General features: G+C 39.7%; 2 long non-coding RNA genes across 3 annotated transcripts in view; one reads left to right on the top strand and one right to left on the bottom strand.

Moving 5' to 3' along the window:
- The window catches only part of LOC103661580, a 407,461-nt gene that overhangs the window by 364,889 nt on the left and 27,090 nt on the right, over nt 1-15,482 (top strand). Inside the window, exons 5-6 of one of the 2 annotated variants that reach the window (XR_568183.1) lie at nt 5,698-5,803; nt 14,473-14,488. This is a non-coding gene — a long non-coding RNA (uncharacterized LOC103661580). Of the gene's footprint in view, nt 1-5,697; nt 5,804-14,472; nt 14,489-15,482 lie in introns of those variants that run through there. The other variant, XR_568182.1, reaches the window with a different exon arrangement.
- Nucleotides 1,936-5,207, bottom strand: LOC103661578. Its single transcript, XR_568181.2, has 2 exons — nt 5,057-5,207; nt 1,936-2,859 (listed from the first exon to the last, which is right to left on the bottom strand). It is a non-coding gene; the product is annotated as an uncharacterized LOC103661578 (long non-coding RNA).

Here is a 15,482-nt window from a genome sequence, read left to right as displayed (position 1 = left end):
ACACCCCCCAGAAAAGTGTCCCTGCTGTCCTTGCGTGTGCCATGGCAGGACCGGAATCCAGCAAGCAAACAACAGCTGGGAGCCGCTGTAAGGAAAAAATAGGAAAATAGTCTGGCTTCTGCTACTTTAAAAAATCAAGCAAACCCAAAAAGAAGGGATGTCATAAGAGAACAGAAGTCACTTTATGAGGGGAAACAAAGCAAAAACATTGAACAACAGTAGTGTCCCACGTATCATGCTCTCGTCGAATCTCGGTCTTGACAGCTACGATCACGGGCCAGTTCCACGGGTTAGGGTTCCCGAAATCTCAGAGGCTTTTGAAACAAAGAGTTTCTTACTCTGTTTCTGCATCTGTGACTCCTAAAAGATACAGGGACCCAAAGCTTATCGCTAGAAGATAGGGAAAGTAAGGACCGAAATCTTTACAACAAATTGATCAGCACTTTTATATCTGAGAAGGGGAAAAACAGGGATCCACTTTCAGAAGTTCTCCTTTAAGTTTCTTTTGATTCCTGATACAGCACGTCATCCGTATAATCGAGTTATTCACGTGAAAACTAATCAGTGTTGGCTTCTCTGTGTTTAAGGAACAGAGCTTATAAAATGAATCATCTTGAATATTTTCTAAACACAAAATCACAACTTATAAATATTAACTTTAAAAATGTACTTGAGGGGGCGCCTGGATAGCACAGCGGTTAAGCGTCTGCCTTCGGCTCAGGGCGTGATCCTGGCGTTATGGGATCGAGCCCCACATCAGACTCCTCTGCTATGAGCCTGCTTCTTCCTCTCCCACTCCCCCTGCTTGTGTTCCCTCTCTCGCTGGCTGTCTCTATCTCTGTCAAATAAATAAATAAAATCTTTAAAAAATAAAAAAATAAAAAAAAATAAAAATGTACTTGAGAATGACTGGCCCAACAGTTTTTTTTTAACGAGGCTATTTTTCAAAGAACAGATCACAAGGAATTCCACAAACTCTTCAGAATATCTCTGTGAGGAAGAGACATATAGAAAATCTATTTTATAAATATAATTTAAGAAATCAGTCTGGGGGTGCCTGAGTGGCTCAGTCAGTTAAGTGTCTGCCTTCAGCTCAGGTCACAATCCTGGAATCCCGGGATGGAGCTTCTCCAGTCAGGCTCCCTGCTCAGCGAGGAGTCTGCTTCTCCCTCTCCCTCTGCTCTCCTCCCCCAGATCCCCCCTGCTCGTAACTCTCTCTCTCTCTCTCACACTCTCAAAATAAATAAAAAATCTTGAAAAAAAGAAAAAGAAATCGGTCTGTATATTTATAAGCCAAGAGTTCATATGCAGAATTTCTCAAGAAATCCAGAGACCGGATAGAATGCTACCCGTGGCTCATTGACAATGTCCTGTAAGTTGAATATAGTAATACCTCAGTTTTACAGAGGAAAGAAATAAAGTCCCAAAGGCCTTGAATAATTCACTTCTCATGGGAAAAAAAAGTTAAGGACAAACAAAACATGGTCCAGATAATCCTTAAATCCTCACACACATAAAACAACTTGTATTTATTTTAAGAGAAAAATCATGTCTGTTCTGTTCTTCTTTTCTTCAACAACTAATTTTTATTAAATACTAAAATTATGTCTTAAAAATTAATTTTTATTTTTACAGATAATGACCATTATGAATATTACTTAGATCTGCAACTATTTTTTATTAATTTTATTTTGTGCATTACAGAGGCAGTACTTTTAAGATAAAGATAGATATTCTATATTTTTTTATTACGTTCAGTTAGCCACTGTATAGTACATCATTAGTTTTTGATGTAGTGTTCAATGATTCATTAGTTGTGTATAATGCCCAGTGCATTCTAATTCAACATGAATCATCTTCACTCCTAAAAACTTAACAAAGGAATTGTGTTAGGAATCTTTGGGGTACAAGTCATAAAAATCCAACTGAACTAACTTAGGCAAAAGGAGATTTTATTAGGAGGATATTAGGGTATTTTCATGTATCCAAATGACAGCAAGCACTGGGATTTTATGCAGCTCAACCCCAAGGACAAGGAAGATCAGCTCTCTCCCTGACTTTTGTGCACTCTGGTTCAGTTTCAACCTCCGTCACTAGAGCTGGCACTTTCTCACATGGTGGCCACCAGCAGCTTCCAAGCCCCCCATCCCAAGGCTTCTACCATCAGGGAATACTCATCCACTCCCTTCGTTCTACCTCAGAAGTTCCTAGGACAAGCTGATCAATCTGCCTTGATCTGAGTGACTATATCCAAGGGAGGAGGGCCATCGTTATTGGCAGACTCTACCCTAAGGGTATGGTTAGAGTCTAGGTGGAGGTAATTCTCAAATAAAAAGGGGGGTTAGGGGTGGACACTGAAAACGAACTGGACAGATAAACCAAGAATAATCAAGTAAAACAAAACCGTGCACAGATTCCAGAAGTTCAGGTAATGCCAGCAAGTTGAGATGGCACAAGATAAAAACCTGCCTTAGGCATTCTTCAATATATATTTTTTCACTTGTATTTCCCAGCCAAAACTCTAAAACTTGATAACACACTATTTTCTCTCTCCCTTCTCTTAAATGCTTTCTGTCACTTACTGACAGCATCTAAGTTTTTGGCCTACAAACTGCCCCTAAAATCTTATGCAAAGCATCCATAATGTTACTGTCAGAATTGTTTTGGAGTCGTCTGTGTTATTTTAGGGTTCAGATCTGCGAGTGTTGCACTTCCTTATTCCAGATTCACAACGTCATCTTCAGAGCTTTGAGATTCGGATACAATTTCCAGTTCATACTCCTTTTCAATCGCTGCATTTTCATGTTTAAATCCAGTAAAGTTTCTGGCCAGGTGGAGGTTTTGGAAATGCATTTCCAGCTAAAAGTCAGAAAAAGAATAAGGATTTTTATTAGCCTGAGATAACGGATCAAATGAAACCGCTCTCTGCACAGGAAAAATAAGGACTTTGTGGGAAAGGAAAATAAGATATCAAGAAAGATGTATTTCTCATCTGATACTCCATTTCCGACTGTTTGGCCTGGCTATAAAACTGACTTTCTATGAGACAAGGTAAAATCCAGATATACAAATAGCTTTTGAAATGGCCTTGAGATGAAAACAAAAATAGCTGACGCACAAAGCTGTCCACATGAGAAATTCCTGTGCATGGAAGGCTGTTTTCAAGCAATGCCATGTGATCTGCAATGAAATTATTTATCTTTACGAGTTTTCTGAGCTACAAGATAACTGCCCAAGGCCACCTGAGCTTTCAGGACCTGGGCCCATTTACCTGATGACTTGTCATTTCAAGTTTTTAGGATTTTAAATGGCCTCCCTGTCGAGCAAAAACATTTAATGGCACCTTGGAGGCACATGTACAGTTATATGTACTTATATAATCTAACAATTTTCACTCTAGAGTGAAATCTGTTACACAGCAAGGCTGATTTGTACCCTCCTCCAGGGGCGGGGGGTTATGAAGGTCCTCACGTATTAAAAAATAAATCTCTAGGGCAGTTTACCTAAAACACTGCCCAACAAAGCTTAATCCAACACAATCTTTATTTTGTAGTTGAGAGCTAATAATTAAATATTTGCAAATATCTTCAATTAGGGTCTTGTTTAATACATGAGGACCTTGTTCTCTGCCTAAAACCCTCATCAACTCATCAAGGGTGAACCAGGGTGTTCCATCCGTGAAAAAGCAAATAGTGGTCCTACCCTCCCCCAATTTACAAAGTAAAGTCATCGGATAAAATTTTCTTTTAGTTTTCCTCTGCCACATTTTTCTTCATTCTTCAGCACCTGGAAACACTTTTCTGATAGCAAAAATTTGCAAAGAATAAAGCAAATGAACACAGAGCAAACTAAGAGTAACAACACAACCAGCAGCACAGAAAGCCCGTGGCCCAGGCCTCCGTGGGGTCTTCCGTCCTTTGGTGTGGCACAGACGTTCTACAGTCCTGCCCTGCTCTTCCAGCCTCCTTGCCTGGCACCGTCTCCACACCAGCCCCCACCGCAGCTGGTCAGTAGTGCACTTCATGCACATCCACATTTGACATACAATTTTAACTATATGGAACTCCTGAAATTCACTCACAGACCCTAGAAATCAATGCACCTTATTAAGAAGACCAGCTCAATCAACAAATAATAGCACAAATGACATAAATAGCAACATCTCTAAATTAACTGAACCTGTTCATCGTTGTCCCTTACACAAGGACGACCCTAATGCATGATACACGGACATATGTGTACGGTTGTGTGCGATTCGTAACGACGTCTGGTTAACAGCCTTTTATCAGAAACTGCTTCTTCTAGCGGTCGTGGTGTTAAGGTTAAGAAAGCCTCCACACCCTTCTGCCTCTTCCTCATGACCAATCATATACCATGGTGAAAATGTTGACCGAGATGTTGACCATGGTCTGTAGCCCAGGAACAGAGCGTCTGTGCATGTGTGAAATTCCCTGGCTCCTTTCTGGAAAAAAACTTTGATCTTTCATATCTGTGTATTTGTCATCTTTTCTTTTTCTTTCTTTCTTTCCTTCTTTCTTTCTTTGGCTACAGTCTTCAAGATCTATAATAATTATTATAATAATAAAAGCCACTGAATAGTGCCTATGTTCTAGGTTCTTTATATAACATTATCTCATACAATCCTTAGAGCAATCCTATGAGGTTACTACCTCTATTTTACATGAGTAAACTGAAACCCAAAGTTGCCCATTACCATTCCTAAAGTCTTAGGACCAGGAGGAATTAGAAGAGCATGTAAATGTTAACGCCGGTATTTGAACCTTCATTTGCTGGGAATTTTATTCTCCACGTCCTCCCCACCGCCCACAGGCAACTTTTTATTTGGTAGAAACTACAGAACAAGTTGGGGAGGGGCTGGTTACGGGGGTCTGGGGTGTGGCACTAGTAGACTCCGCGCCGGACAGGTGTCAGCACCCCAGGTCCCGCAGGCCTCCTTCCCTCTCGGATGCCGCTGGGGAAGTAGGGGCATCAGCACCGAGTCGGGACACGAGCCGACGGCTGGCCCCAGAACACCGACGACCGGTTCCCAGCTCACCCTAACTGTGCGCTCTCATCTCTTCCTTCCCACGAAAAGCTCCTCGCGGCCTCGAAAGTCCTCGAATGGCCCACGCGGCTCTGGAGGCCCAGGAGAGGAGGAAGGCAACAGGGTACCCGAGAGCCCGCCGCGGACGCGCGCTCTCGTCAGGTCGGCGCGCAGCCCAGCGAGGGCGCTCCCGACGGTTGCCCCGCTCGGCTCCTCCCGCGGCGCCTGGGCCTCCGCCTCCGCCTCCGCCCCCGCCCGCCGGCGCCTGGAGCCCCCGGGCGGCAGAGGCCGTGGCAAGGCGCGTGCCCGCCGTCGGCGGAGGTCTTCCAGCAGCCGACAGGCGGCGTGGGCCTCCTCCTGGCCGTGCACGCTCTTGCTGCCCCCTGGGGAGCCGCGCGCGGGCCCAGGGTCTGGGGAGCACAGCACGACGCTGGCTGGGACTCCGCCGGGTCCGGGGAAAATTGCCTCTCTGCGGCGGTCGGAGTCCTCGGGGCCCATCTCGGTGACGCCGAGTCCCGTTCCGGGCAGGTATTGCTGACCATTGGTTTCCAAGTGCGAGAATTAGGGCGGGTGAGGGCGGGGCCGGGCGTGACCCCTGCCAAGTGGGACGCCGCTCCTCCTAGCCTCATCTCTGGCCTTCTTCCCATCTTTAGCAACAGCCGAAGGAGGCGGTCCCCATGACTCCGAGAAGAGGTTTCCACTGGATCACTTCTTGCTGCTTGGAGTACCTTCCTAAGAGGAAGACTTGTATCTATCCAGGTAGGTGGAAGTTGAGGTACAGATGGAAAAGTTTGAGACCAAAGGTAGAATATTTTGTCGTAAAGGCTGCCCCGGTTGCCTTTATTTAATGCTCCATTCCTTTAAAATACTTTTTTCTGACTTTCTTCTGCTGGTTCGGCACTGTGTCAGGCGTTGGGGTTTTAGTCTAATTAGGGCCCTACCTCTCCACAGGTGTTGCGCATGTAGGGGAAGCTTGTCTCTCTGAGTTAGAAAGAATAGTCTTTCCCCGTGCCCAACAGCGCGGAAAGCACCTGATACTCAGAAACTCTGTGCCCCTTTTTATATTTGACTCATTTCTAACACCTTCGCGTTTATGAAGGGGTTAAAATGAAAAATAAAAAATCCTCTTACCCCAAAGTTATTGTCTTATAATTCCCAATTCAGTGTAATTATAGGCCAATATTACTTATATATCCTGTTCCAATAAATATACTCAACTGCCTCTTTTTGATGGAGAATTTCTAAAAAGGAATAAACAAAACTTTTGTGTCTTCATGAATACAATCCCCCTGTCCTCTCCAAAACGTGTCAGAGATGTTCATACAATATCTTAGTTACTCATTTGTTCAATAAAGATCTACAAATCCCCTGCAATGTTCTAGGTCCATGGTAGGCTTTGATGGCATTAAGAACTAATTTTTAGCGGCGCCTGGGTGGCTCAGTCGTTAAAAGCCAGCCTCTGGCTCAGGTCATGATCCCAGGGTCCTGGGATTGAGCCCCGCATCGGGCTCCCTGCTCCACTGGGAAGCCTGCTTCTTCCTCTCCCACTCTCCCTGCTTGTGTTCCCTCTCGCGCTGGTTGTCTCTCTCTCTCTGTCAAATAAATAAATAAAATCTTAAAAAAAAGAAAAAGAACTAATTTTTATTAGTGCTTACTATGTGCCAGGCACTTTTTTTTAGATTTATATATTTGAGAGACAGAGCGCACAAGTGGGGGGAAGGGCAGAGGGAGAGAGAGAACAAGAGAGAAGCAGACTCCCTGCTGAGCACACAACCCCATGTGGGGCTCAATGCCACAACCCTGAGATGACCTGAGCCGAAATTAGGAGTCAGTTGCTTAACTGATTGAGCCACCCGGGTGCCCTAGCACTTTTCTTGTACTAACCCATTTGATCTTCACAACAATCCTGTAGTGTGGGTACTATTTGTTTCTGCATTGTACGGATGAGGCAACTAAGGCAGAGGTTAAGCTGTATGCCAAAGATCACGACCCTGGTTAAGTGGTCTAGTGAAGATTTGCATCTAGTAAGTCTGGTTTATGCTGTAAACCACTGGGACGCACCTAGGTATATACTACCTCCTCAAGAGGGGAAAGTAGTTGCTCAATTTACATGTTGTGTGAGTGTTCAAATTCCCTATGCTCATAAAATTCAGCTCTAAAATGGCATAACACTTGGCTAGATAAGGAAGAATTCAGATTACCAGGCCTCTGTAGCTAACTTGCCAAATTCAACACCTTATAATAGTTTACAACCTAAACACAATCAAACTATCATTAGGGGCACCTGGGTGGCTCAGTCGTTAAGCGTCTGCTTTCAGCTCAGGGCGTGATCCCAGAGTCCTGGGATTAAGCCTGCATCGGGCTCCTCTGATGGGAGCCTGCTTCTTCCTTTCCCACTCCCCCCGCTTGTGTTCCCTCTCTCACTGGCTGTCTCTCTCTCTGTCAAATAAACAAATAAAATCTTTTTTTAAAAAAAAGCTATCATTATATATTGTTTCATAAAGATTCTCTAGAACATTTGAAGATGGGTTCTATTGATGGAAATTATAAAAATCCATAAAACGTACAAGAAGCCGATAGAGTATATAAATTTAGGGGGTTTTTTGTTTGTTTTGGTGATAGATTCACTTCTGTTTCTAGATTGTTTACTTCAACAAGAACTTCAGTTAAGTTTGATTTAATTCAACAGTGAATGGGACCTGTTCAGTGTCAAGCATTATACCTGTGAGGAAAATAAAAAAGATGAATAAGACATAGTTTTTGCCCTCCAGAAGCTTAGAGCGTGGAGGAGCAAATTCAGTCATGCATTCATCCACTCAGCAATATTTATTTAATGTCTTATTATATACCAAGTATTATACAAGGTGCTCAGACTGCAAAGGTAAACCAGAAAGACAAAATGGTGTTTTAAAATAGATTGGTGTTACCAAAAATTAATAATTTTCTTCCATAGATTGATTTTTTCAGTTGTACATCTTGAATTTTATATATTTTTAATAGAAGTGAATTGAGGCATTGGTGAATTAGAATGACTATAATGTGTAGAGATATTTGAGTTAGGAAATGTAGTTATCCATTGCTGTATAATAAATTATCCCAAAATTTATTGACTTAAAACAACAAGAAATGTTTATTATCTCTCACATTTTCTGTGAGCAAGAATTTGAGAACAGCTAAGGTTATGACCTGGGACTTTGATAACATGGTAGTCAGATGTCACCAAAACTATGGTCCTCTGAAGCTGGATGTGATTGGGGCTGGAGGATCTACCTGGAAAGTATATCACACACATGGCAGGCACTGGTGCTGGTGGTGGGTGGGAAGCCTCAGTTCCTCTCCTCGAGAACCCTTTACCAGAACTGCTTGAGTGTCCGTATAGTGCCCACCCTCCATTAGAACAAGACAGACAGATCAAGAGAAAGCCAGATGGAAGCTCTTTATATGTGTTCTGAACTACATTTTAATGACCTACTCTTAGAAGTCACACAGCTTCACTTCCACCATATTCTGCTTATTAGAATCAAGTCTTAGTCTGGACTACATTCAAATGGAGGAGAATTAGGGTCTACATTTTGAAGTATGGAGTCTCAAAAACTTTGCAGATATGTTTTTAATCTTTCATTGGAAAAATATGGTACAGTACTTCTATGCAAATAATAATTCAAATAACTGCTGATTTCCTATTAGAAAAACTGAAGGCCAGAAGATATTAGGACAATATTTTTTAGATTCAGAAAGGAAAAATTTAACAGATATTTCTATATCCAGTAAAAACATCTTTCAAAGGCAAAATAAATGTGTCAGTATAGCAGAAAATTAAGAAAATTTGTTACCAGTCTATCTACATAACTAGAAACACTGAGGGAAATATCACAGGTTGAAGTAAAATGATAGGAGAGGGAAACTTAGATGTATAGACAGGAATGAGGGTTATAAAAAATTGTAAATGTCAGGTAAATATATAAGTGATTCTCATTTCTCTTTTTAAAAAAACCATATGACTTTAACCTCTATACCCAATGTGGGGCTCAAACTCATGACCCCAAGATCAAGAGTCACATTTTCCACCAAATGAGCCAGCCAGCCAAATTATGGAAACAGCCCAAGTGTCCATTGCTTGATGAATGGATAAAGAAGATGTGGTCTGTACACACAATGGACTATTACTCAGCCATAAAAAAGAAAGAAATCTTGGGACACCTGGGTGGCTTGGTCAGTTAAACATCTGCCTTTGGCTTAGGTTATGATCCCAGGATCTTGGGATTGAGCCCTGCATTGGGCTGTCTGCTTGGTGGGGAGCCTGCTTCTCCCTCTGCTGCTCCCTCTGCTTGTGCTTTCTCTGTCAAATAAATAAATAAAATCTTTAAAAAATAAAAAGAAAGAAAGAAAAGAAAAGAATGAAACCTTGCCACTTGCAATGACATGGAGCGAGCTAGAGAGTATTTAATGCCAAGCAAAATAAGTCAGTCAGAGAAAGACAAATACCATATGATTTCACTCGTATGTGGAAGTTAAGAAACAAAACAAACGAGCGAAGGGAAAACGAGAGATAGGGGGAAAACCAAGAAACGGACTTAACTATGGAGAACAAACTGATGGTTACCAAGAGTCTTGGGGATAAATGGAGCTATATATTTTATGTGAAGTGATATGGTATTCACCGTAAGTACACTGTAAAAGATTAAGAGCATATATTTTAAAGCCTAGAGCAATCACTAAAAAGTAGTGCAAAGAGGTAAAGCTAAGAAACCTATAGAATGAGTGTCTATGTAGACAAATCTGAAAAAAATCAACAAAAAACCTCCTGGAACTAAGAAACTGTTACATCAAGTTTGCAGGATGCAAGTTAATCACTTTCCTATATATTAGCAATGAACAAGTGTAATTTGAAATGTAAAGTACACATTACCTATTACGTTAGCACCAAAAAGAGAGAGAGAGGGAGGGAGAGAGAGAGAGAGATTATACTTAGGTATAAATCTAACAAAATATGTACAAGATCTTTATGGGGAAAACAACAAAACTGCTGAAAAAAATCAAAACTTAGCTGAATAAATGGAGAGATATTCCATGTTCATGGATAGGAATTCTCAATATTGTCAAGATATCAGTTCTTCCCAACTTGATTTATAGAGTCAGTACAATCCCAAACAGCAAGTTATTTTGTGGATATAACTAAACTGATTCTCAAGTTTATACAGAAATTCAAAAGACCCAGAATAGCCAAGATAATATTAAAGAAGAGCATAATTTGAAGATTGACACTCCCTGTGTGTAAAACTTAATATAAAGCTATAGTAATCAAGAGGGTATGGTATTGGCAAAAAAATGAACACATAGATCAGCATGACAAAATAGCCCATAAATATACCCACATAAATATAGGCAACTGATCTTTGACAAAAGAGCAAAAGCAACATAATGGAGAAAAAACAGTGTTTTCAATAAATAGTGCTGGAAAAACTGAACATCCATATGCCAAAAGAATGAATCTAGACATAGACTTACACCCTTCACAAAAATTAATTCAAAATGGATCATAGACCTAAATGTAAAGTACAAAACTATAACACTTTTAGAAGATAAGATAAAATTTGGATGATTTTGGATATGGTGATGACTTTTTAAATACAATACCAAAGATGCAATCCATAAAAGAAATAATAAACTGAACTATATATTAAAGTTAAAAACTTCTGCTTTGTGAAACACCCTGTCAAGAAAGTGAGAAGACAGACCATAGAGTAGGAATAAATACTTGCAAAAAAACGTATCTGATAAAACACTGTTATCCAAAATATACAGACTACTCTTAAAACTCAACAATAAGAAAATAAACAACCCAATTAAGAAGTGGGTAAAAGATCTGGAAACCCCACCAAAGATACACAGAAAACAAGCATATGAAAAGATACTCATCATATGTCATTATGGAGTTGCAAGCTAAAACAATAACGAATTATCATTACTACCAATTAAAATGGCCAAAATCTAAAACACTGACAAAACCAAATGCTGACAAGGATGTGGAACAATAGGAATTCTCATACATTGATGCTGGGAATACAAATGGCACAGTCACTCTGGAAGATAGTTTAGTAGTTTCTTAGTAAAGTAAGCATGCTCTTACCAAATGATCCAGCAGTCATGCTCCTTGGTATTTGTATAAAGGAGTTAAAACATGTCCACACAACAACCCGAACACAAATATTTATAGCAGCTTTCATCATAATTGCCAACATTTGGAAACAGCCAAGACACCCTTTAGTAGGTGAGTGGATAAACTGTGGTACCTCTAAGCAATGGAACATTATTCAGCTAAAGAGATATGAACTATCAAGCCATGAAAAGACATAGAGGAACCTTAAATGCATATTGCTAACTGAAAGAAGCCAATCTAAAAAGAATGCATACTGTTATAATTCTAATTCTCTGACATCCTGGAAAAGGCAAAATTATGGAGACAGTAAAAAGATCAGTAGTTCCCAGGAGTTGGGGGGGAAGGTTGAATAGGCAGAGCACAGGATTTTTAAGGCAGTGAAACTATTCTATATGATACTTCAATGGTGGATGCATGTCATTATACATTTGTCAAAACTCATAGAATATATAACACTAAGAGTGAACCCTAAAGTAAACTATGGACTTTGGATGATAATGATGTCAATATAGGTTCATCAGTTGTAACAAGTGTACCACTCTGGTGTAAGATTTTGACAGTGGGGTGTTTATGTAGGTGGGGAGAGACAAGGGTACTGGAAACTCTCTGTACTTCTAGCTCAATTTTTCTGTGAGCCTAAAACTGCTCTAAAAATAAAGTATATTTTTAAAAAGCTGGTGGGTAAACTAAATGTTCTTCTAAAAACTTTGAAGTAATCCAGAACGAGGCAGGAAAGGGGGTACAGAGGATCAAAACACCAAGGGAACAAATATAAAATAGCTAGTAAAATGGTAGATCTAAATTAGATCATATCAAAATAACATTAAATATTAATGTACTAAATATTCCAACTAAAAGGTAGAGATGTTCAACTAGATTAAACAAAAGCGGGAACCAAATATATTCTTCCTAAAAGAGATACACATTAGATACAAAGACACAACTTCTGTGCCTAGTAAAGCTAGAGTACCATGAACTAGATTTATCCTCTGTTCTGAAACAACCAAGAAACACAAAGTATATGATAGAAGAGACTTTAAGACACTGGATAAAAAGCAATGAAGGACAGTGGTTTCTGAAGGAATTTTTTCCCAACATCCTTCTCAACCTTGCTACTGATTCCCCTCATCCTTGAGTTCTTTATATTTAGAGTATCTCTTAAACATTAGATAGATGTTGACATAGATACAAGTATAGATAGATAGATAGATAGATAGATAGATAGATAGATAGATATAGATATACACACACAGCATAGGCACAGATATGACATAGATATAGATAAGTATACAATTTATTTAATTTTCACAAAAATTCTACATTATATTTGTTTTGTTTTGTTTTGAGATGGGAACCTGAGGTTCAAAGAAGGCAAGAGACTTGCCTAAGGTCATATAGTAGTCAGGGACATAGCAGAGGTAGGGTTTGACTCCAGATCTATGTGGCTGCAAGGGTTATGCTCTTTCCCTTATAGCTCATCAAGCAATATACAGTTGCAGAATTCTTAAAACTCAGCTAAAGGAGGTTAAAACTTAAAATTTTGTTTATTCCAGTTACCTAGACCAGTTCTTCCCTAGCCCAAGTGTCATCCTGCTTCCACCCTTACGTTTAACAAGGCTACCTTCTCTCAGTCTTTTTGACACCAGAAGGTTGATTGCACAGATTTTACTCCTTATTCATGTAGAACATCAGCCAAATAAAAGCCTGGAAGTTCTTATGCAAAAGCCTGGGTGTCTCTCTAAATCTCTTTACATAAATTCTTGAGTTAATATTTACCTTTGTTGCAACTCATTCTACCTTTTTTCCTGCCTATTCACCTTTCCCTAGGAAACCGAATTCCCAGTTCTTCTATGTGTCCTTTAGCTGTGCCTTGGGAACCTTAGACTTAATTCCACTTCTTCGCTTCCTCTCCAGCCATCCACTGACGATTAGTCTTTTGAGCAATGGGTTCTGTGTGTTCCCCCTGCAACAGAATGTCCCTGAGTGCTCTGTACAAAAAGGATGAAATACTTCTCTAGGCTTCAGAGAGAGGAATTTTCCTTATGAACCTTAAAACAAATACATGTAATTTTTTCAATGAACAGTTTATGGTCTTGAGTCATTAAAAGGTCTGTGGGGGAATGTGGTCATTTTGTCTTCTGGCTAGCAAATGGCTGGCAAAAATTCCTTATTAGTTGTGCAATGTCCAAACTGTAGTCATTGTCTTTCCAACTCAATTTTCTGGAACTCTATAGTCAAAATGCTGGTCTCAAATCCCAGTTTCACATGTTGCTGGCCATGTGACTTCGTGTAAGCTGTCTGGGTTGATTTGTTCACAAGTAAAATGAAAATAATCTTTTCTTCCTCAATTGGCTGCTGAGCAGATTAACTAAAGCACCCAAGAGTGCACTCAACCAAGTAGGATTTTCATAAATGTGATTCTTTCATCTCACATAGGGGATTTGATAGGGGTTCTTGACATAGGGACATGTTTTTGTACATTACATCAGTGAACATCACAATACTACGTAATCTAAAAATCCAGGAGAATTGGTGCTAGGATTGCAAGGGAAACTGAATCAGGTCTAAACTACAACAGTGAAGTCAAGTTGGACAATGCCCATTCCAATGGGTTGGATGACCATTCTAAATTGTCAGTGGTCATATGGGACCAGTTTAATCATCTCAATCACATCACATCTTCTAAGTATGTATAGTGAGTTGTGTTATCATTAAAATATTCTCAGTCTCTTGTGGTAGGAAGATTGTATTTCTCCACTCCACTGGCCTCAGACTTGGCCATGACCTTCTTAAGCCAGTAAACTATGAGTAGAAAGGACATATGTGGTTTCCCACTGACATCTTTAGATACCACCCCACAGTCCATCTTTTCTTTTCCATCAGTGTCCCAAAGCAGGCAGTTCTTTCACCCTGGGTCCTGAAATAAAGACATCATTGAGCATGGGGCGCCTGGGTGGCGCAGTCGTTAAGCATCTGCCTTTGGCTCAGGGCGTGATCCCAGCGTTCTGGGATCGAGCCCCACATCAGGCTCCTCTGCTAGGAGTCTGCTTCTCTCTCTCCCACTCCCCCTGCTTGTGTTCCCTCTCTCGCTGGCTGTCTCTCTCTGTCAAAAAAAAAAAAAAAATCATTGAGCAGAGGGGAAGCTGACCTGTCATGAGTATGTAGTTTGAGTAATAAACATATGTAGTAATTCAAGGAGGCTAGTGTATTTGCTTTCTTGAAAGCCCTGATATCAGATTCACTTTTTGATTTATTTCCTTTTCTGAAGTGTACGAAAGTAAGCATCCAGAGGACTGAATTCTGGTAAACAGAAGTTTTACTGGATAATTGCTGAAGAGATGTACAGAAGCCTACTTGCCTCAAATGAGAAAAATCTACTTGTTGTAAGGTGCAAATCATGTCTAGTATCTGTTTAAATACATTTTCTCTTTTCTTAGATTATTTAAATGACTTATGAAAGTCATATATGAAATATACATAATAGTAACTGCTTTTTATTGACAGAGAATATATAAAGGCTCATATATAGGATACTGTATAACATTAGACTGTCAGTTTATAGTCTGAGAAGAATATCACAACTTCATTTCTACAGCAAGTATAAAAAGGGATATGTTTCTTTTAATATAGCTTTGACTGTTTATCTTGTCTTCATGCTCTGGATCTTAAAGACATTTCAATTACAGCCTTCTTTTAAGATTCAACTAAGCATGACACCAGAAAAACATAGAAACTAGAAAACTTATTGGTGCTTTTCTGTAGGGCCTTTTATGTACCATGACATTCAAGACTTTTGAGATATAAAATAAATGTCAAATTTGTCCAAACAGCTTTAATAAATATATTTTAGCATAAGATACACAAGTTAACTATTTTCTTCGGGAATGTCAATTCTAAGAATAGTTATATGTACTCAAGAAGCAATATCTGCTGGAAAACTTTACTGCCTTAAGATTCAACCGTCTTTTCAATAAAAATCAAAATATTATCCAATCAGCATATATTTGTTGAACTATAGTTAGTGCAATGCACTGTTCAAAGAACACCCAAGCAAGGAAGTATGTTAAGAAATGCATTCCTTTTGTAACTGATAACACAATTTAAATTGAAATGGTGGTAATTGCCAGAAAACGGTTTAGTATTTGAAGTAGGCAGCCTTTAAAATGGTCCCTTAGAATGGGATGTCATTTTTAAGATTATGCTACAGAAAGACTGAATTTCATCTTGCTCACTCCTTTCTTGCTTACTTCTTTTGAAGAAAGCCAGCTGTTTTGCTGT

Source organism: Ursus maritimus, unplaced genomic scaffold (assembly GCF_017311325.1).
Source record: "Ursus maritimus isolate PB19 unplaced genomic scaffold, ASM1731132v1 scaffold_9, whole genome shotgun sequence".
NCBI classification, from domain to species: Eukaryota; Metazoa; Chordata; class Mammalia; order Carnivora; family Ursidae; genus Ursus; species Ursus maritimus.
This window is presented reverse-complemented; position numbering and strand designations above follow the sequence as displayed.